This window comes from Prionailurus viverrinus, unplaced genomic scaffold (genome assembly GCF_022837055.1).
Source record: "Prionailurus viverrinus isolate Anna unplaced genomic scaffold, UM_Priviv_1.0 scaffold_38, whole genome shotgun sequence".
Taxonomy (NCBI): Eukaryota; Metazoa; Chordata; class Mammalia; order Carnivora; family Felidae; genus Prionailurus; species Prionailurus viverrinus.
Window position 1 is genome coordinate 1,425,545 of NW_025927606.1, and position 22,527 is coordinate 1,448,071.

Below are 22,527 nucleotides of genomic sequence, written 5' to 3' on the forward strand. Positions count from 1 at the left end.
AGGGGGTGTGCAGGGCACAGGAGAACCCACCACTTCCTCTCTGAGAGCACCCTGGGTCGGAATGTTCTAGATATTCAGGACACAGCGGCAAAGACCCTCACGATAACTCTGAGATCCCCGTGCAGGGTTTCCCGGCACGCTGCCCACCTGGACACAAGGCTTGTGTTTTATTTTCTTTCTTTTCTTTCTTGCTTATTCTTTGTCCTCGTAAGTCCACGTCTGAAACACACGCGGAGTCCGTGTGCACTCACGCATGCACACACGCACACACGAGCAAGCACACACTCCCTGGGCGTTTCCCTCCCTCCGCTCCCAGCAGATTTCCTTTCTCAGCCTCTTGGGAAACGTTGGAATGGGGTTTGACCGGAATGAGATTCAAATGGGTGATTTGGCCCAGGGATCTCGCAGGCTCCCACAACCCAGGTTTCTTTTCTTTGTCATATTCCCTGTCTCCTTTTATGGTTTGTTTCTTCCTTCGGAGCAGTAAAATAAATGTTTTCTCATCTACCTTCTGGGAGCACACTGGGGGAGAGGGATAAACCTGTGTGTCAACCAACACCTACAGCCACAGTTTGGGGGTGAAAATGTTTTAGTTAAAGGAAAGGCCGTAGAAAGGAGTCTCAATCTATAAAACAATGCTTTAGCTCATCTTCAGTGAAGGAAAACCAAATTCTAACCACAGTGAGGCTGTTTTTCCAGTGTCTCAGGGGCGCTAGGTGTGACCACGCATGCTGCGCCCTACACAACCTGGGGGGGGGCACCGTTCAGCTGGGCGCAGGGCTTTGCTGTGGACTAAATGAGCAGTGTGTGTGCTAGAGTGAGGGTCAGGGCTCTCACATGTAGCTGGCTGCAGCAGATGCAGGACAAGCTGTTTGGAAAGACATATGACGGTCACTACCAAAATTTCGCATGCACTTTCTCCAGGACCCTGCAATTCCACTCTTTGGGGGTCTGCCCCACCATGAGAGGGCGCGTGCACTTTCAGAAGCCTGCAGGCACTGGGTGCGGGAGCAGAAGCCTGGACGCAACCTAGACGTTCGTGCACGGGGGGTGAGTCAGTGAACTGGGATCTATCCCGAAAAGGACGGGTGCAGCCTTCAGAATAAAGAGGCAGATTCACAAAGGCAGTGGTCCCTGGGACACGTCGCTCAGTGGGGGCCTCTGAGTGTGGAAGAGTCTGCATGCCGTCTGCTTCCCCCCGGCCCCCCGCCTTCCCCCATGAGCTGGGTGGTGTCAGGCACCTTGTTTAACCTTCTTTGCCTCACTTTGTCCAACTGCAAAGTGGGGATGATAACGGCACCCACCCTGCAGGGCTCTGGAGAAGGTTTCGCAAATCAGTATGTGTAGAACGTTGAGGGCAGTGCTTGCACAGAGCACGGGCTGTACAATCATTAGTTATTATTACTTTATCATCACCGTCGGCAGAAAGAGAGCACATGGGCTGAGATAGGCATTGAAAGCCCCTGGAAGGGTACCCAGAACCACAGGGGCCAGAGACACTGAGAGACTGAGGCCAGGGTCAAGTGGCGGAACACTTACTACTAACATGTGGCTTTTGAATTTCTGTCAAGAATATTCGTTCTCTATTTTTTCAATACTCTTTATGTTTTTAAGTTTATTTATTTTAAGGGAGAGAGTGAGAGAGCAGGAAGGGCAGAGAGAGAAGGAGAGAGAGGATCCCGTGTAGGCTCCACGCTGTCAGCGCAGAGCCCAATGCAGGGCTCGAACTCACAAACTGTGAGATCATGACCTGAGCTGAAGTGGGAGGCTGAACCAACCACCTAGGCACCCCTCTTTTTTTCAATGTTTTTGATGAAAATTTGGAAACATGCATAAAGGTTGAAGAGTTGTACAGTGAACATCGATGTGCCTACCCTCTCAGCTCTGAAGTCAGCATGTTGCTGTGCTTGGTTTCCCATCCATCCATCCATCCAACCATCTATCCATGTATCCATGCATCCATCCAACCACCTATCCATGCATCCATCCTTCCATCCAACCATCCATCCATCCTTCCGTCCATCCATCCGTCCATCCATCCATCTGTTCGTCCGTCCATCCATCCATCCATCCACCCATCTGTCCCTCCATCCATCCATCTGTCCATCCATCCATCCATCCAACCAACCATCTATCTATCTGTCCATCTATCCATCCAACCATCCATCCATCCATCCATCCATCCATCCATCCATCCATCCATCTATCTCTCCATCCATCTATCCATCCATCCATCCATCCATCCATCCATCCATCCATCCAACCATCCATCTATCTGTCCATCTATCCATCCATCCATCCATCCATCCATCCATCCATCCATCCAACCACCTATCCATGCATCCATCCTTCCATCCGTCCGTCCGTCCGTCCATCCGTCCATCTGTTCGTCCATCCATCCATCCAACCATCTGTCTATGTGTCCATCTATCCATCCATCCATCCATCCATCCAACCATCTATCTCTCCATCCATCCATCCATCCATCCGTCCGTCCATCTATCTCTCCATCCATCTCTCCATCCATCCGTCCGTCCATCCCTCCTTTCAAAGTAAACTGCAAGTATTAGTGTGCTTCCTCCCAGTTTCTTTTGCATGAATATCAATTCGCTAGAGCCCAGTATTTGTCTATGGTCTTTCTTTTTTGATAAAATGTACAAAGAATCAAATGCGAAGGTCTGAAGTGTCCTGTTGGATAATTTTGACGATGCATTATTTACTAAAAAAAAAAATAAATTATCTACAAATAAAATGTGGCTGACCAGGAGAGAGAGGCAGAGACAGAGAGAAATGGAGACAGACCAAAATACAGCACTTTCGACCCAGAGAGAGGAAAAAAAAAAATCATGAAGTCAACGTGACAACTTATCTGGTGGAGAGGGATTTACAAGCGATAATGCTTGTTACAGATGAGTTTCAGTTGTGGACTATTTCCATTCCCAAGAAAGCATGTGATTTTGGAACCTCACAGCTCGATCCCCGGACAGGAAGCAGGCACCAGCCTCCTGGGGTTCCAATCGAGAGTCTCCCCTGACTAGCCATGTGGTCTTGGAGAAGGCGCCTGGCTTGACTGGATCCCAGCAGCTGGGAAGGGTGCTGCTTTGGCTTTCTGGGTCTGTGGGAAGAACTCTGAACTAATACACACGGCGTGTTTAGAAGGGCCTCTGGCGTCTAGTGGGTGCTCTGTGGCTGTTGTCTCTTACGATAAATCACCCATCTATCTTCGCTTTCCATTTTTTTCAAAATTGAACTGGAAAGAACCAAACAACGCAAGTTTTAAGTTCTTCATCCTTAGGGGAAAAACGTCATCTCTCCCTACAGCTTTGCCGCCCTCCCATCCTCTGCAAAAATCCAGGGAAATGAATCAGCCTGCAGCCCTTTTTGCTCTCTAATTCTTTGATTACTACATGATTGCAGCATCCACTCAGGCCGGGGCTAAAAATCGAAAGAAAACAAGAATTCTTGAGTTATTTCCAGATACTGAATCTGACACCACGATCCCTCTCTCAGTTTTGGCAAAACCTACAAAACGAGTGACCAAGAAGGATAAACAAGTTTAGGTAAACACATGAATCATGATTCATGATTTAAGTCCATCAGTTAACATTTAGCTTCATTTACCACAGTGTTTTAATGTCATTAAGAATGTAACTTCTTAGGAAAACTAAGAAAGTCTGTTTTTAGCCCAGACATGCAATTAAGGGAATTAGTAACGTGATACATCACCCTCAGGAACTGCGATATATGTAAGGAAGCTCGTGCAGCCTTCTAGAAATATGCTCTTGCAGCCGGAGCCAGAGTTCACCAGGTTTCCATCTGAGGGCAGCCGGGAGGGGAAAACAAAACGAAAGAAGGGAGTCGTTGCCCTGGTGCTGAGCGGCAGGAAGAGTGGAGTCGCGAGCGTGTGCAGATGTTCAATAGTCAGAAACTCGGGGTGTGCTCTGGGGAATTAGCCGCTTTCCTGTCTGGATCGGAATCACCCTCAAAGCACTCACTGCAGCTTTGCAAGGGTCTGTGTGTGAGGCTGGCGGGTGGGTTTCCTGGGGCCCGCGTTGGGAAAAGGAGAGAGGATTTTTTTTTTTTTTCTTTTCAAGATCCTGAAGGAGAATTCCACTTCTGATGAACTTTGGCATTTACTTAGTTTCTGGAAGCTTGACGCCCGCTAGGTCAGGACTTCTCCTCCTCGGCACCGATGACACTGGGGCCAGATCCGTCTTTGCTGGGGCGTCCTGTGCAGCATTCCGCGCTCCCCCACGCCCCCACCGTGCCATGCTGGATGCTCCTGGGGGCGATGCCGCCGTGGAGTGAGGACCACTGCTGTCAATGAACCCACTCCTTTTGCAGATGGGGAAACTGAGGCTCAAAGGAAGCAAGCTGGAATCAGGCCCAGGATCACGGCTACCAGGAGGCGGCACAGGGCAGGGGCGATTCAGTCTACAGGGATCCAAGCACAGGACCGCCACTCAGTGGCTGCACTCAGGGGCAAGGGTCTCAGCTTCCCCAAGGAACCCTTCCTTATAGACCACCCCCCCCCCCCAGGGCAACAAGCAGAAGCTGTTCCTAGAGATGGCCGTGGACAGAAGCCATGAGGACAAGCCGTCACAGGTGCCGATTCTAGTGTGTGACATGGGGCAAACCTTCTGACCACTGCACGCTTCAGTCCCTCACCTGTATGATGGGGCTGCCCTAGTGGCCCTCCCTCAGCAGAGTCAAACACAACAGTGAAATGGACTCTCGGCTCAGTGGCCCCCACACAGTCAGGGTCAAGTCTATCCACCACTATGACAGTCATCGAGGTGGTTATTGGGGCCGGGGGTGGGAGGAATGTAGGCTGGGTCCTGGTGGTCCCAGTGGCTGGTTGGGTCTGAGGGGACTCAGCTGCTGGTCTGACCAAGGCTGGTCACTCCTCCCCTTCTCTACTCTTGGGAGCCCATGGCACCGGAGGTACTGCCTGCTGTCTACTAGCCCCATTGCCCTCGGAGCCATCCCTGGGCGCTTCAGCCCTCACACCGCTCCTCCCTCCAAATCCAGGTGGTTGGAGCCTGTCCACAGTTACACTCTGTCTTCCCTTATGCTGCTCTTGTCAGCATGGGCACCTCAGAGCTCCAGCCAGAGCAGACACTGGCCTCTCAGGGCAGCACAGAGGGTGTCCTTGACTGAGTCCCTAACTTTTCTGATCTCAGATTCCTCACCTGGGCAGGGCCATGGGAACAGAAGATCCCTACCCTCTGATAAAGGCCTACCTACCGCCATATTCCTTTGTAGTCTTGACCCTGGGGACCCAGCATGATGCTGAACACATGGTAGGTGCCCAGTCAATGTAGGATATAAGAGGATGTAAGAATGAGAGGCTGGGTCTGTGCATCTGGGTGGTCTGTCCACTTCTTTCCAGAAACAAAAAGATAAAAAGAGATTGTTGCTTGGATTTTATGGGGACACAGTAAAGATTACCTTCCTGGAGGGTAAAGGTGACCTATCTTCCCACCCATCCATCCACCTGTCTGTCCATCCATCCATCCATCCATCCATCCATCCATCCTCTTCTCCATCCATCCATCCATCCATCCATCCATCCATCCATCCATCCATCCTCTTCTCCATCCATCCATCCATCCATCCATCCATCCATCCATCCATCCACCCATCTATCCATCCATCCATCCATCCATCCATCCATCCATCCATCCATCCACCCACCCACCCATCTATCCATCCATCCATCCATCCATCCATCCATACATACATACACCCATCCATCTGTCTATCCATCCATCCACCCATCCATCCATACACCCATCCATCTGTCTATCCATCCATCCATCCATCCATCCATCCATCCATCCATCCATCCACCTGTCTATTCATCCATCTATCCATCCATTCCTCAAAAATATATTCCTACCAGGTGCCAAGCACTGGTGGTCTGGGCTTTGGGGATGCAGAGGCATTTCAGTACCCACTATCTTGGAACAAACCTGACCCAGAGGAGATAACATGGCATGTTTGCTGAATGAGTGAATGGATGGGTAAAGCAATAAATGGCAGAGTAGACTAGTTCTAGGAATCCCTATCACTAGTTGGGCTTTGGCTCTGTAGAAGTCCCAAGTTCCCTAAGCAAAGGGTCCGCAGTGCGAGTGACAGGTGGAGAGACTTTTGTAAGGGCATCAGTGACGAGGAAACATGCTCTCTCTATCCTCGTGAGCACTTCCCAGAGAGATCCCACATCCATGCTGAGTGGCTTCATCCTCTCCAACTGAGCTAGTCGGTTATCAGCCCACAGCCCCATGTCGCTGCAAAGCAGGGCTTTGTGGGGCTAGGGCACCTGTCCCAGCAAGTTCCAGTCCCTTCTCTATTGGTTCAAAATCTCTGTCCTTTTCCCAAAACGCCCATCATCAGAAGCAACAACAGGAAGCAAAGCTGACCACATTGTAATGCTTGTGAGTCCAGAGACACAGGCTGCATGTGACGTTGAGGGAACGGTGAGGAGTCGTGCGGACCCATCCATCTCTGCTCACCTTGTGAGCACATACAGAGGGCAACCTTAGTGCATCTGAACGTCACATCAGGGAACTGATCAGGAAAAGCAGTGTGCATGGTTCCTCCCTGGCCTGCACCTGTCCCCAAGGTGGGGGACGTCTGGAAGACCAGGGGGCTAACCAAGGCATCTCCAAGTCAGGTAAGGCGGCTTCATCGGCGGCAGCTCAGTGCCCAGCCGTACTTGCCCATCACTCCTGCAGAAAGCCGAGAGCCCAGGCTCCCTGATTTCAAACACAGCTCCTTTACCTGTCAGCTGCAGGCAGGCAAGGCCTGAGACCTGGGAAGAGAGACCAGACCCTTCCAGAATTGGATCTGTCTCATAATTATGGGGACCATTTGCTGAGCGATTGCTTTGGTCTGGTGCCATGGTAAGCACTTTGCATGGGTCGGCTCGGTCGTTCCCCCACAAAATCCCAGGGGTGGGCATTATCATGGTGCCATTTTGCAAGATTCAAGCAATGCGACTGGTCACACTGAAGGACTAGGATTGGACCCCCAGTTTGAGCACGTCCAGAAGATCTGCATGGGACTAGGTGGGGCTAGAAGCCCTGGGGCTGGGGCTGATCAGCTCCCCCAGGGGCCGTAGCTTCCCACATTGGAAGTGGCTGGGCCAGCCGCCCATCCTGCAGATGGACAGCCTGGGGCGGGTGTGGGCAGGAGATCTCAGCCAGATACCCCACGTTCTGCCCTTCTGGCAAGTGCTGCCACTGCATGCATCCAGATTTTCCAGGGACTGGACCAGAGGCTGATTGAGAAACATCTTTCCTTTAAAATGGAAACTGGAGGGTAGAGAAGACAAGTCTGGGGAGTTCAGCCGTCTTACTGGGGTTCCATGGTGTGTTTATGGCGGTCTGAATTGGGGTCCACATTTGGGTGCACCCTAAATCTTAGCCCTTTGAGAATGCGCCCCGACATCCATGTGGAGAAGATTGGAGACCTTCCAAGGTATGGCGGGAAGATCACCCTGGCTCCAGGAAAAGAAAGCCCAGGGTCAGAATATGAGAAACACCTTTCAAAGGCAGGAGGATTTCTTCAACCCAATACATTTCCTTTTCTTCTTTTGATTGTTTTTTTTTTTCTTTTCATTCCCCCAAATATCAACCTCGGGAAGGAAGATCACTTCAAATCTCATTTTATAGTATGGAATATTTTTCTTGTTTCCTAGCAGAGACCAATTTTGGATGAATAACTTGCGACCACAGAAACACGACACCAAAGCAACAGCACTGGGTGGCAAATTTCTCCGTTACCACAAATATCCTTTCTCCTCAAGGACCAGATTGGAAGCATTTGGGGTTGTTTGTGCATCCCATGCTCAATCAGGCGGAGGAGGGGCCGCCCCGGTAGCAGCAACATGCCCAGTGCTGTCCGTCCGTCACCAGATGCACATTTCCCTCTTTGTTACACTTTTCCAACGCGTTGACAGATTCTTCAGTCCCCAGTGTGAGACTGTCCTCCTTGCGGGAGCAGGAGGTGACTGGAACATACTCGGAAAAAACCCAATTCCATCCAGGGGCCCCGACTGTATGTTGTGAGGACTTCAATGGTGATTATATAGGGCCCCTGTCTCCATTCTTTAGTCCCCAGTTTACCCTGGCATTCATAGCCTTTGATGCCTGTCCTGTCAAAATTTGGATCCACTTTGGAAGTAAAAGGGGACCACACTGCATTATTCCAGAGGCACCAGTTTCAGGCAGTGGCACGGTGATGAAGTGTTCATGAACATTAAATATTCATTTAAATGTTTAATATGGAGCCACCCTTACCCTCATCACCAGCAGAGTAGTGCAAAGTGCAAAGGAATAAGGAGACCAAATGGTGAGAGTTGCATGCATCAATTAGCCTCTGATCATTTTAATCCTCCCAGCATTGTATTAGAAGAAATTCCAAACATACAGGAGTTACCCATTGTGAAATGCATATATTCATCACTGACATTCTGCCATTGTCAATGTTCTGTGATTCTTTATCACTTTACCTTCCTTCTTTCCTCCCTTCCTTCTTTCCTTCCATCTACCCATCTATCCATCCATCCACTTACCCATCCATCCACCCACCCACCCATCCATCCATCCACTTACCCATCCATCCACCCAATCATCCATCCATCCATCTATTCATCCACCCACCCACCCACCCATCCATCCATCATCCATCCATCTATCCATCATCCATCCAACCATCCATCCATCCATCCACATACCCATCCATCCACCCATTTATCCATCCATCCATCCATCCATCCACCCACCTATCCACCCACCCACCCACCCATCCAACCATCCATCCATCCATCCATCCATCCATCCATCCATCCATCCATCCTGTCATCCTTCTGTCCATTCATCCATCCTTCTAGATAGCCAATCATCTTATTCTTTTTAATAGACTATTTCTTAGAATAGTTTTAGATTTACAGAAAAATTGAGAAGATAGTGCAGAGTTCCCTTATACTCACACCCCGTTTCCCTATTGTTAACATCTTGCATTAGTATAGTACATTTGCTACAATCAATGAACCAATATTGATGTACTATTACATCATTATTAATTAAAGTCCATACTTTATTCATATTTTCTTGGTTTTCATGTAGTGTTTTGTTTTCGTTTTTCTGTTCCAGGATCCCATCCAGGATCACATGACAGTTATCAATGTCTCCTTAGGGTCCTCTTGGCTGGGACGGTTACTCAAACTTTCCTTGTTTCAGGTGACCTTGACAGTTTTGAGGAATACTGGTCAGGTATGTTGTACAATGTGCCTCTAGCAGGATTTTCCTGGTGTTTGCTGATGCTTAGACTTGGGTTCATGTCATTTTTTTTTATAAACGTCGTAGTCAGTTTACGCACTTCTTTCGCCAAGTGAGGAATGAAGAAAACGGTCCCGTACCTGCATCAAGGGGGTGTTGTGTGACAGTGGAGACGGCTACCAGTGCTGCCTGGGTCAAATCCCAACCTCAGCAATCACTAACATTGCCTTACTTTCCTTAAGCCTCAATTTCCTTCTCTGTAAAACGGACATAAACGGTCCCTGACTTGGAAGGTGCTTTGAAGGGTTCAATGCAACTCTGAGCACAGGGAGCCCTCAATGGAGACCACCTGCTGTTCTCGACGTTACAGACGTGCAACACAGGTGATAGTTACCATAACACCTGGGGGGCCGGTTCCTTTCGACAGTGGGCCAGCTGACTGGATGCGACCCCCTTCTCAGACCCAGCCACCCTCAGATGGAGGGGCTCAGGGCCTAGGGGCAGCTGGGGAGCCAGGGGATGCTGGTGCTCCTGAGGAAGGAGTCCTGCCTGGCTCTGACCTGTAGAGCCCTAATATTGGAGGGAGGAACATAGTTAATCCATGGGCCTATTTTATTATCGCTACAAATACTCTCTTATTGGCACAAGGAGATGAGCCTGGGGCAGAAGAGCAGGCCCTCCTGGGACGTACGTCCTCCCAGCCCCAGGGGGACCCGTTCCCCCCACGAGCTTCGCTATCCCCATCCTACAGACAAGGACACTGAAGCGTCCACAGCAAGCCCCGCCCCCAGAACCCCTCAGCTAGAAGGTGATGGGGCCCAGATTCAGGGTGTCGGGCTCCGGAACCTGCTCCCTAACCCCGGCACCCCCAGTCACCCCGGGTCGAGGTCCTTAGCCTGGGATCTGTGGGCCCCTTTGGGCGTCACCGGATGGGCCACGAGACCCCACAGTTTGCTTGCAGAACATCATACGTACATTTTGCGGGGCGAGGACCCACGGCATTTTGGAGAGGCCCACGCTCTCACCGAGGAGACCTCCTATACCCCTCACTTTCCAGAGCGAGTACGGTGTGGATCGGGCCTCGGGTCCCCGCAGCCAGCCCGCCGTTCTCCCTCCTACCGGCCGGTGCACACATCTATTGCTACGCAATCCGGGGCGCTCCACTGTTCGGCGCGAAGCGCACACGGAAAGGTGTCCGGTCCTACGAGTGGACCACCGGGAACGCCCCCGCGGAGCCCCCGCCCTCATCAGGGAGGACGGCGGCGCGGGCGCCCCAGAAGCCCCTTCCCATCCGCAGCCCTGCTCCTGCGAAGTCGGCGGCTCTCCCGGACCCCCGCGTCCTGGAGGCTTCCACCTGCTGGGAACGTCCCGTGGGCGGCGGCTTCTGGGCTCCTCACCACTGAGATGCGCCCGTGGCAGGGCTCGAGTCCGTCTTCACGGCCTTGGGCCGCTCCGCCGAGGACACCGGCCTCCGCTCCCTGCCCCCTGTCCTCCCGGGGGACCGTGGGGCGGCCTCCACCTTGCGGCCGCAGGAGCCGGGCGCGCCTGCGCATTCGCGGACGCGCGCACGTTTGTCTTCCGGTCACGTGTCCCGGGGAGCAGAATCGCCGCGCCGCCTGACAGGCCTGGCGGGGCCGACGTTAGCGTCGCCTTCCGCAGGGCAAGTCCACACGCCCGCCCGCAGCTTCCCACCTCCCCGGCGACGTTTAATTTGAGCCAGGCCGGCGGGTGGGGGCGTAACCTGCGTTTTAAAATATGAAACTACCTTCCTGCCCTTTTCCTTGCTCCTTCAAGGTGCTTTCCTTTCCTTGCTGCCATCCCCCGGCCCCTCGGCACGCCAAGCCAGAGGTCAGGGCCGTGGTGGACATGTGACTGTGAACCGCGGTCCTCGTGGGGTGGGGCGGGGGGCGGTTGGGGGCACCGGCCGAGAAGGAGCCCAGGGGCCGTGCCCCCCTCCCCTCTCACCGAGGCTGCGCGTGTGGTCTTAAGGGGCGAACACGCGCCGATTCTGATCTATATACGGTCTGGGGTGGGAGAGCCGGCCTGCCCGCCTGGACGGTTTGGTTTTGGGGAGACCGCGGCGGTGGCCGCTGCCAGTGCTGACACACGCCTTGACGGCTTTGCCCTTGCACCACGCACTTCTGTCTGTAACGGGCGAGCCACCAGGGCTGGTGGCATCGCGGCTGAGCATCCCAGGCCACTGCCCGTGGCTCCCGGGAGCGAGTGGCAGCCGTGGCGGCCGGTACCCCTAGTGTGCTGGAAATCTGGTCAGAGCTCGACCCTGCACGTGACCCCTGTGCGTCCATTAGGAACAGAGAGCCGGCTTGCTGTAGGCACGACCCTCTCCCTGGGTGGCCGGGGAATCGTGGTGTGTGGACCCCTCCCCCCAGGCCACCCACATCTAGGGGGAGGTGCGGCAGGGGGCACACGGTCTCAGCTGTCCACGATGGTACCTGGCCACAGCCCCTCAGAGGCAGCTAGCAGGCCACACCTCGTGTCCGGCCCCTGCCCTGCCCTGCCCTGCAGGCTGTTTCCAGCCCTCCACGCCCACACCTGGGCAGACCCAGAGGTTCCGAACCTGCCTCTGCACTCCCGGCCCTCATTCCAGAGTTTTGGGACTGAGCAAGTTACTCGTCGAGGGAGCTCCGGCCGGCTGAGCTCCAAGAAGGCACCGCTTCGACTCAAAATGCTTCCCGCCCTCCTCCTCCACCCGGAGTGTGGGAGTGGCGGTCACACCTGACGTGCGCTGCCAGAAGCCTGCCCGGGGGTCAGAGGAACAGATAGACTTCCTGTCCCCTTTGCTGCAAATGGAGGAAATTCGGGGCTAGAAACCTACAGGGTTTGGAGTTGGCCGTGGCTGCCTGCCCGGCCCGCTTGGCTGTGCTGCTCAGGCTTGCTGCCCCGCTTCTCCCAAAGGTGCCCGCCACACACACACCACAGCACACACACGCACACGTGTGCACAAGCCATACGCATGCACGTGCAAACACGCACACGCATGCACACACCACACATGCATGCACACACGTGCACATGCCATATACATGCATGTGCAAACACACGCCATACGCACACATGCACACACCATACACATGCACGCATATACACGCACACGCATGCACACACGCATGTGTGTGCACATGCCATATGCATGCACGTGCAAACACGCACAGGCATGCACACACCACACACGCATGCACAAACACATGCGTGCACACACCATACACATGCACGCATATACACGCACACGCATGCACACACGCACGTGTGTGCACACGCCATATGCATGCACGTGCAAACACGCACAGGCATGCACACACCACACATGCATGCACAAACACACGCGTGCACACCCCATACACATGCACGCATACACACGCACACACACGCACACACTCACACGTGTGCACATGCCATACGCATGCACGTGCAAACACGCACGCAAACATGCATGCACACGCCATACACATGCACGTACAAACACGCACACGCATGCACACACCACACACATGCACGCACAAACACGCACACAAACATGCACACGCCATACACACCCCACACAGCATACACACCACACATGCAGACGCACACACACACACACACACACACACACACACGCGCGCGCCATGGCCCATTTGCAGCAAGTTCCAATCACCACCGAAGGCAGCTGGGCCCTTCCTTACGGAACACAGGTGTCCTGTGGTGACATGTCAGCTGACTCTAACTTGAGAGACAGTGTGTGGGGGGAGGGGTCCCAGGGTCGGTTCCGTGTGCCCAAGAACAAACCCGCCGGATCCAGCACTCGCCGCAAGTCACTAAGGGAATGTATGTTTACACGTGTTTGTGAGGAAGGTGACCGTTTGTTATCTCGGTCAGGACGCTTTTGAGAATAAAAAGGTGCCGTAGCCACAGTGCCAGGACCGAGGGGCAACTTGGGCTGCCCCCCTGTATTTGTGGGGACGGGCGATGGCGTGTGGGGGACATGGCCCAGCCTGGGAGCCGGCGGCCTGCGTGCCACTCTGCAGGTGCTCGGCCCGGGGCTGGGGCCAGGCGTCCTGCGTGCAGCCCCTTCAACCAGAGCCTCAGAGCCGCCTCTCCCCGTCGGCAGGCGGGAAGGAGCCCCCCGGAGACGGTGCAGGGGGACGTCCACCTCCCTGCACGCTCTCCTTGTCACAACGAAGGATTTCAGACCGCATCTACGACTCCACAGATACACATTGAAGGCATAAAAATTAGGTCAGTCCCAAGTCACATTTTCTGCCAGACGTGGGTTTTGTAAACCCTGCTGTTGAGACCAGCCGAGGCCGCCACATTTCTCCCTTGTCACCGAATGTGCTGGTCTCACCCGGGGAGGAGGGACACAGCTTTTGCACAGCGCGCCTGGCCAGTGGCTCCGCATGGCCCTCCCTGTCCTGGGGGAAACGGTCTGCCGTCCTCACGGGAAGACCTCCGTCTTCCATTTCTCCCAGGGGTCGTTTGATTGTTGCTGTTTTGTGGGAGGGAGAATGTGAGCCCTACGTCTGGTCATTCATTTCAAACAACGTGAGGACAGAGAGAGACCTCTTGTGCGCGTTTCTATCTAATGAACCAACTCCGCCATTGCCAGAATGAAAGGTGTTTTACTCATAAGACCCCGAATGAAGATGCTCTCACTAACCCCATTAAAATTAGCGATCGGGTTTGAGCTGTTACAAAAATCCTTGTTGTTCATTTTGGTTTGTGCCGTGTCTGGGTTTGAGCCACTCTGGAGACGCTTTTACCGCGCTCTGGCTTGTGCTGTGTCCACATCCATAGTAACCCTAACGATGTATTCTGGCAAGTATGATCCATTGTCCCTGAGATGACGACATACATTTAATGTGCGTAAATATGCAAACAGGTGAAGTATCCGTGTCGGGTGACGTTACATTAAAATAGGCTTTCCATAGTGGCTTTGCCTACCAAAAGTTTGCTTTTTAATTTGTTTTTAATGTTTATTTTATTTTTCAGAGAGAGAGAGACAGAGCGGGAGCAGGGGAGGGGCAGAGAGAGAGGGAGACACAGAACCTGATGCAGGTTCCAGGCTCCGCGCTGTCAGCACAGAGCCCGACGCGGGGCTCGAACCCACGAACCGTAAGATCACAAACACGCGTTTCTCACCTTGGCGAGCAAATTTAATTGTGTTTAAGTACGAGAACCAAGAAGGCTTTGGAAATTTTGTGGAGGTTACTATTTTTCCTGAAACTTGCCTTTTTTGTCTCTAGCTATTTCATCAGTGTGTGTGTGTGTGTGTGTGTGTGTGTGTGTGATACAAAGAGAGAGAGAGACAGAGAAAGAGAGACTTAAGAACTTCAAAATTAAAGGTTGAGAAACACCAGATGAAGGGTCTTGATCTTTGTAGCTTCTATTTCTTTGAAAATGTCCCAGAAAAAGTTCTTCCTTTTTGCAGGATGTAGCTTCCCCACAAATCCTGAAATTCCTTTGTTTAACACAAAAACAAAACAAAACAAAACTTGTGGCTTTTCTCAAAATGACAAACCAGACACACGGAATATGAAATCCCCAGAACACATCCAGGACCATAAACGTTCGGACTCAACAAGCGGGTTGTATGGGGACCCCAGTAAAACCGAAAGGATGCGGTAAATGAAGAGCCCACCGCGTCTCCCGTGCAGCTGTGTCTCTGGGACGACAAACGTCCGAGGGCGCCAGATGGAACCAGGGTTCTCGCCGTTCTGGTGGCTCATGGGCAGACCCCCCAAACAGCTGAGATGCCCGGGTTTCCTCCCGTCGGCCCGGATGGAATGCAGCCGGGAGGTGGAGATAGGGCACGCTCACCCCAAAGCGTTTCTCCAAACTGCCGCCCCAAACAGGTGTGTAAATATTTGGCACAAACAGGGGAAGGAGTCATGCCATGGCATAACTGGCAGAACAGGGCAACTAGTGACCCCCGAGGATGTTAATATTGCGGATGTCGAGGGCAGAGGGGGAGGGATTTAACGTCTCGGAGCTGACGCGCTGGCATCCACCGAATACTTGTGATTAAAAACGCTGCCGGCCCCCACCGCTGGGACTGGTGGGGAGGGGGCCCACCCGCAGCGGGAGCTCCCCAGGCCCGGACTCCACTCGGTCGCTTGAACCCACCGGACGCTGCACAAGCCACCTCATCAAGCCCAGTTCTGTAGCCAAAAATCAGGATAATTCCCTCTTTCAACCCCCTCTCTGGGGATCCTGGGAAGAGGAGAGGAGACAGAGAGAGAAAGCACTGGGGATGATGTTTAACCGGGAGGGTGTTGCGTGTGCTTTTCCAACAAGAAAAGCGATTCTGCCCTTTGCACGGGTTGCTGCCTGCCCAGCCCCACGCTCGCCTCTGCCCTCAGGTCTCCCAACATCCCACAGGCTGGCTGCCTTCCTCCCTCTGACCGGAAGCCACTGCCCCCTGGAAGGGCCTTGCCATTTGCTCTCGGGTGTTGCAGAAATTCCCCGGAAAACTGGCGGTGTCCAGAGGGAGCCGTCGGCGGGCGCAGGAGTGCGTGGGGCAAAGGTACGTTCACGCCCTTCTCGGCCCGAGGCGTCCTGGCCTCTAGACTCTCACACACGCTCGTGCACACGCTCCCACACACCCAGATGGCACGCACCAGCCGACCCCTCTCCGAACAATACGCTTTAGGAAGCAGGGGTTTTCCAGCTCCCCTGGTCCTGGTGCAGCACTGGCTTCCTGGGTGGCACCTGCCGCCGGGTCTATTCTCACGTCTCGGGGCACCGGGATGCTTTGTCCTACAGCCCGGGTCCCTCGGGAAGCACTGGCCGGCCGGCCATGCCCGGCATTTCTGTGCCGTTTGAGGGCGACTCCAGCACCGGGCCATTACCCCACGAGGGTCCGCCCTGCACAGCGTGAGCTCTGGACACCCAGTGCTGAGTAACCAGCCGGGCCGGGCTGTGCTAACCGGCTTCTGAATCCCTTTTATAGAGGTTCATTTGCGGGGCGTGCAGGCAGCCTTCCAGGTGGCTGGCACCGACCTCGCCAGGGTCTCTCTCCATGCCCCCCCGGGCACGGCCAGGCTGGAGGCTGGGTCTCTCCATCACTCTGAGGCTGCAGACCGAAAGAGCATCGGCAGAGTCAGAGCCAGGGGCTGGGTCACGGTAATCTTGTCGTGGCTGGAACCCCGGATGTGTGAAGGGCCCCTTTCCCGAAGCGGGGCTGGCTCCCGGAGAGGTTTTGGAGGCACCGTCCGCGGAAGGGCTTGCATCCCAGCTGCAGAATCACTCAGCCCTCTAGCCAGTACCTGCACGGCCGGGACCCCCGCAGAGGAGGTCAGCCCCAAGCATCCGTCCACGGGGTCACCTCACGTCTGAGCCCTTTGGAGTGGAGGGAGTGCCACATCCTGCACAAGGCCCCAGCCCGCAGGGGAAGGGCGGGGGACGGGGTATGAGAGGAGGGGCCAGGGGGCAGCCAGCACAGCCAGGACAGGACGAGAAGGCGTGGGGTGGGACTCCAGACGGCCGCCCTTCGCTTGCCCTGGAACTCTGGAACACTCCACAGGTATTAGTTGAGCACCTACTATGAGCCACAAGACACTGAGGCCGTGACGGAACACAGGACAAGCTCCCGGTCCGGTTGGGGTGCAGGCCGGAGATGAACAGACGTCAGGTCATGGTGAGAGCGGGTTTTAAGGGGAGAAGGAGACGTGGGGTGGGCGGGAGAGGCTCTCAGAGGAAGGATGTTGCTAGCCACCCCTGTGGAAGTTTGGGGAAGGCCATTCCAGAAAGCGGGAAAGCGCAAAGTGGAAGTGATGAGCAGCAGGTGCTTGGGGAGGCAGACGTCCGTGTGGCTGAGTCGAGGGGAGGAGCGGGAGGTGTGGTCGGCGGCAGTCGAGGAGGACGGCGTGGGGCCCGCAAGATGACCGAGCCCCATGGGGCCGCCCAGCGGACATATCGATGCTTTTTAACCCAACACTATAACCGCGAGCAATACGGTTTTGCATTTTTATTAATATGCTATGAGCATCTCTCCTTGTAATAAAAGTTCTCAGGTTAAATAAAAAGTCCTAAAAAAAAATACAGAGGGGCGCCTGGGTGGCGCAGTCGGTTAAGCGTCCGACTTCAGCCAGGTCACGATCTCGCGGTCCGGGAGTTCGAGCCCCGCGTCAGGCTCTGGGCTGATGGCTCAGAGCCTGGAGCCTGTTTCCGATTCTGTGTCTCCCTCTCTCTCTGCCCCTCCCCCGTTCATGCTCTACCTCTCTCTGTCCCAAAAATAAATAAACGTTGAAAAAAAAAATAAAAAAAAAAAAATAAATAAAAAAAAAAAATACAGAGCGTGCGGACAGACGCAGACCGCGGTGTTTATGGAATGGGGTGGAGAGTGGGCAGGTGGGGCCCCCGGGGCCCCAGGACACACCCGATCCGGACCCCACCACCTCCCCCCACCGCACCACAGAGTCCTTCCTGCCTTCTTGGCCGACCACCCCACACCCAGCCATGTGGTTCCAGCTCAACACCCCGAATTTAAGACACTTCCAAGAATAAATCTCACGGACACTGACTACGCGCTCACGGATGCCGAACACAGCTCTTGGTGTCGGAGACGCTGTGCCCGATTCCCTTCCTCCGAGGAGCTCAGGTTCAGGAACCAGTCCCTTCTGGAACTTTCTAGTAACCAGGTGAGCCAGGTGTCTGCGCTTTGGGGTTAATACCTTTAGGAAGCCTGACGATTTTATTTCACTTTTCATCTGGATATTCTCACAATCCGTGGGGAGGTTAACAACGATTCCTTTGAAAAAGGTATTTTCGGAGGTGAGGTGAGATGTTTGGAAAGAGAAAGCGGGGGTGGTTGCACAACACCGGGGGGGGGGTGGTAAGTCATGCCGTTGAATTGTATGCCTAAAAACGGTTAGAACTGAAAATTTCGTGTTATGTGTATGTTACCACAATTTAAAAAAAAAAAAAGTTAATAATATCATGAACCCAAACTCATTGAATTGTCAACCAGTTCATGATACCTGCATTTAGATCTCAAGCTGTTTAAAAGATAAACAGAAATAAATCAACTTTTATAAAGATACCTTTAAAAAATGGTACAGCCCAGAACGGGAAGATAAAACCCTCTCGGTCCATCACAGACATTGCGGGAAGGAATCTTACACTCTTTGCTCAGTTTTGTTTCTTGTGAACCGAGCCTTTGCTCAACAGACAAGCCAAAGGCCCCGCGGAGAACGGCCAGCTGGGTCTTGCCGGAGAGACCTTTGGCGAGCTGGTTCACAATCAATTTCATCACTGCCGACAAGCGAGAAGGTTGGACAGGTTCTAGAAATCAACTGGCCTCGGACGTAACTCGACACCCCACTGGCTCAGTCTGCTCTCCCCTCTCTCTACGCCAATTATTATGACTTGGTTTCTATGTTTTTTATAATCCTAGAGCTCACAAGTGCCTCTGTGAAGGCGAAAATCCCCACGGCGCAGACGTGTAGCCCGGCAGAGAAATGATCCCAGTTGGCCCCCCAAAGGCTAACGTCCACATGGGTTGTTGGTTCAACCAACCCCTCAAAGACCCCGGATCCCCGCAAAGGTGGATTGTACAGAGATCAAAATGGGCGGTGGGTGGGACCCGCTCCGACACCACGCGGTGGGGGCGGGGCGGGGGTGGGGGGATGGCAAAGGGCCGGGGCCGGTTCCCCCAAAGGAGCAGTGTGGTCTCACTTTGGTTTCGGTTAACCTTAGGAACGATGCCTTTCTCTGCTGCTGGCTCGAGCGAAGGCAGCACGGCCCCGGCAAATGGCGTTTCTGGTAATTGGCACTGATGATCACCAAACCCGCAGGGCTGAGGTCGCCACCCTGGGTGCGGCTGACTTAGGTGAAATCGAACGGCGAAGATGCGACCACAGACCCGGCTGAAAGGCGAAAGCCCCGGGACGAGCTGGCTCCTAGTTCAAGGAGACTAGAGGCCTCGCCGTCTTCCAAATCAGGACCGAGTCCACGCCCAGTCTGGGGCTCCCCCGCTGGCGAGGGCTCAGGGGTACAGAGGGAGTGGCCTGAAGGACAACGCATTTACTGAACCCAGGAAGATTCTCGGGTTGCGGGGCTGAGCCTGGCCAACGCCCTCCACGATGCCCACGTGGCACGGGACGGCCAGACTCCCGGCTGGCACAGGAGGTGTGTCCCTCATCAGCAATGACAACATCATCACTACAGGACCTCATACTGCACACGCTTAGCCTGACCGTGTCTCAGTTCTCCTTGGCATTTGGGGAGAATTCTTCCTTAGGTCCCTACCTCGAACGTCCACATCAACCTGCAAACACACGGCTCCTGCATAAACTCCCTTTATGTGGGATCATTCCTATGAGGGGCCGAGATGCCACGGAAACTCGGAGGAAGGAGGCCTGATGCAGCCTTAGAGGTCAGGGGAGGCTTTCTGGAGCAGGTGCACCAGAGCAGAATCTTGAAGACGTAAGGACCCTCGGCGACCAGGGCGAAGGACGGTAGCCGGAAGCAGCAGGCGTGCAGAGGCTCAAAGGCAGGAAATCACCAGGAACTCCAGGTCCCCAGGGTGGTGCCTGCACAAGTGGGGAGGGGGCGTGCGGGGGAGGTGGGAGCAAGAAGCTGAGGGAAACCCCAGGTACGGGGCCTGCAGGGAGGGCGGCCCTGGAGGGTGTGATCCGGGCCATGTTAGGACCCCAGCTCTTGGCCTATGCAAGGGGGATTGCAAGGGCATGAGGCTTCCAGTCTGGAGGCTGTGACAACAGACCGGGAAAGAGGGGGCGGATGTGGGCAGTGGGGACAGCAGAGTTCCGGGAGAAGGATCTAGGACGTTGCCTTCCGGGTCTCTGCCGTCCTCCGCCCCTGTGCCCCCTGAGTCCAGGGTGAGCACAGCTTCGGGGAAAACAGGGAGACCGAGCAGGATAGGGACCAGGAATCCCCCTTCCCCCCTGGGGTTCCCCTGGGAGGTCACATTGGGTGGGCGTGTCCTCAATCTGAGGTCACTGTTTCCCTCACGGCGGTCACTTCTACACCAATCTCTCTCCCGAGTCTTGCCATCTCTCCTTCCCCTTGTCCCCCAAGTCCCCTTGTCCCCTACCCCCCCTTTGTGCTCTCCCCCCAGGGGCCCCCACACCCCAACCCCACCTGAATAGAATTCTCTTTGTCGACAGACCCTCCTGAAATTCTCCTGATGCGAGTGGCCTGTCTCCTGTTGACCCTGACACCAAGCGGTACATCTGCTTCTCAGAAGCTCCTTGTCACCCCCCAGGTCCCGGCCATGCTTCTGCTCCTCTGTGCCAGGCACCGAGCAGAGAACAGTGCAGACGGGGTCTCTGCTCCCACAGTTACAGCGCAGGGCGGCCTCGGGGCCCCTGCATATAAGCAGACTCCTGGGCCTGGATCCCGGTCGGTGAGCCAGACCCTCTGGGGAAGGGGCCCTGAGTCCGAAGTTCCAGCCGGACTCTCAGGGGTCTTGTCCGCACTGAGGTCTGGCCCCTCCCATGGGCCACGGGCCACGGGCCACAGGCTGTTCCTTCACGTTCCCGGTGACACCTTGCACGAAGCAGGACTACGTCCCATCTGGTGTGCACAGAAGTGACATCCCGGACGGGGGACCTCGTAACTGGTCAGCAACCCCGTGAGGGGCCGGGACCCAGGCCATCCGAGCCCGGGGTTCAAGGTTTGGAAAGTCCCCGCTGAACGGTTTCCTGAGGTTTGTATCTCCAGTCCCAGAACTCATCACACAGCACCAGAGTCACAGTAACGACCTGGAATCTGTTGTGCAGGTACCAACAACGCTCACACTCTCTTCCTCTTTTCTCTCCCTCCCCCCAAAAGGTTAGCAAGTCTGGCTTTGTGAAAATCTAGATTAATCTGTTAGAAGAGAAGCTGGGGGCAATTGGCCATTTTATCGGAAGCCACGTAAGTTTACTGAGCGCATCGGTGTATCTGCAGCACGTCGATCAACAAGAAAAGCTCGAAATGCTCGTGGTTTGAAGTGAGGCACGGTGTGCCTCTTTGGAGACCCGGGAAGCCCCGACTATCTGCTTCCGGGGCTTTCCGTCCGTCCAAGATCGGCGCCCTGAGCCACGTGCTGGGGGCTCCGGGCGTGAGGGGATCGTTCCGTCTCACACGTCCACACCCTCCACCTCGACATGTTTCTAAAAGAGACAAAACAGAGCAGAACAGAACAGGCCCTCTCCTCCCCTCGCTGGCCAAACGCAGCATTTGATACGTCGCAACAGGTTAAATGTCGGCACCGCTGATGAGAACACCACCGCACAAAATAAAAGCCCCGATTTGCTTTCCCTTTGGATTGGATTTCCAAACGGGTCAAACATTTACAGAAACGGCCCAAACTGTACAAATAAACCGTAGGTCTAGAAGGGAAGGCAGTTTACATTACTCTGGGCCAGATGACTCCGGGAGCCACAGCCCTGGCCCTTTGAAAACCACTTTGCGCGGCGTCCGTGAGCTCTGTGCCCCATCTGGGATCCCTCAACCCTCCCCCCCACCACCAAAGAGCTTCAGGAAGAGCACCGTGATCCTACAAATCCCCCGACCCATTCACACTCCAGCTGGGCGGCTCTGTCCCCCACCAGCTCACAAAAACAAGGGTTTCAGCCCAGAATCCCAGGACACCCACACGGCACGGCCTGCACCATGTCCCTTCCCTCCCTCGTGTCCCACACATGTGAGCCCGAGTCCCACGCACAGCTGGTGCTCACCTGTGTTTCCTAGATGAGGACCCGGGTTCTGATGGTCGGAGGGCCCTGTGTGGGCAGAGTGGGCCTGTGTCCCTGCTTGTCAGAATGATGCCCAGCTGGTTCTTGGGCTACTGTGTCTCAGGCCCAAAGCACCTGCTCTGGGTTGAGGGGTGTGTATGTGTGTGTGTGTGAATCCGGGTGGCCGGACCCGGAATGACTAGCGTCCTTATAAGAAGACAGATGTGGATTCACACACACACACACACACACACACACACACACACACACACACACACACGGAAATGGTCATGTAAAGACAGAGGCAGAGGCCGGAGGGAGGCGGCCACCAGCCCAGGGACGTGTGGAGCTCCCAGGACCTGGAAGAGGCAGGAAGCACCCTCCCGAGGGAGTACAGCCCTTCCCACACCTTGATTTTGGACTTTTGGCTCCAGAAGGCAAGAGAATTCATTTCTGTTGTTTTAAGCCACCAGTTTGGGGCTCTTTGTTACTGAGCCTACTGTCTATAGGCTGTGCTGATGCCACCGGGTGGGGGTGGAGGGTGTCCTCCGTGGTGGCATGAG

General features: G+C 54.6%; 1 long non-coding RNA gene across 2 annotated transcripts in view; it reads right to left on the reverse strand.

Moving 5' to 3' along the window:
- The window catches only part of LOC125158779 (uncharacterized), a 256,916-nt gene that overhangs the window by 17,657 nt on the left and 216,732 nt on the right, over window positions 1-22,527 (reverse strand). The gene's annotated exons all lie outside the window — the stretch shown is intronic.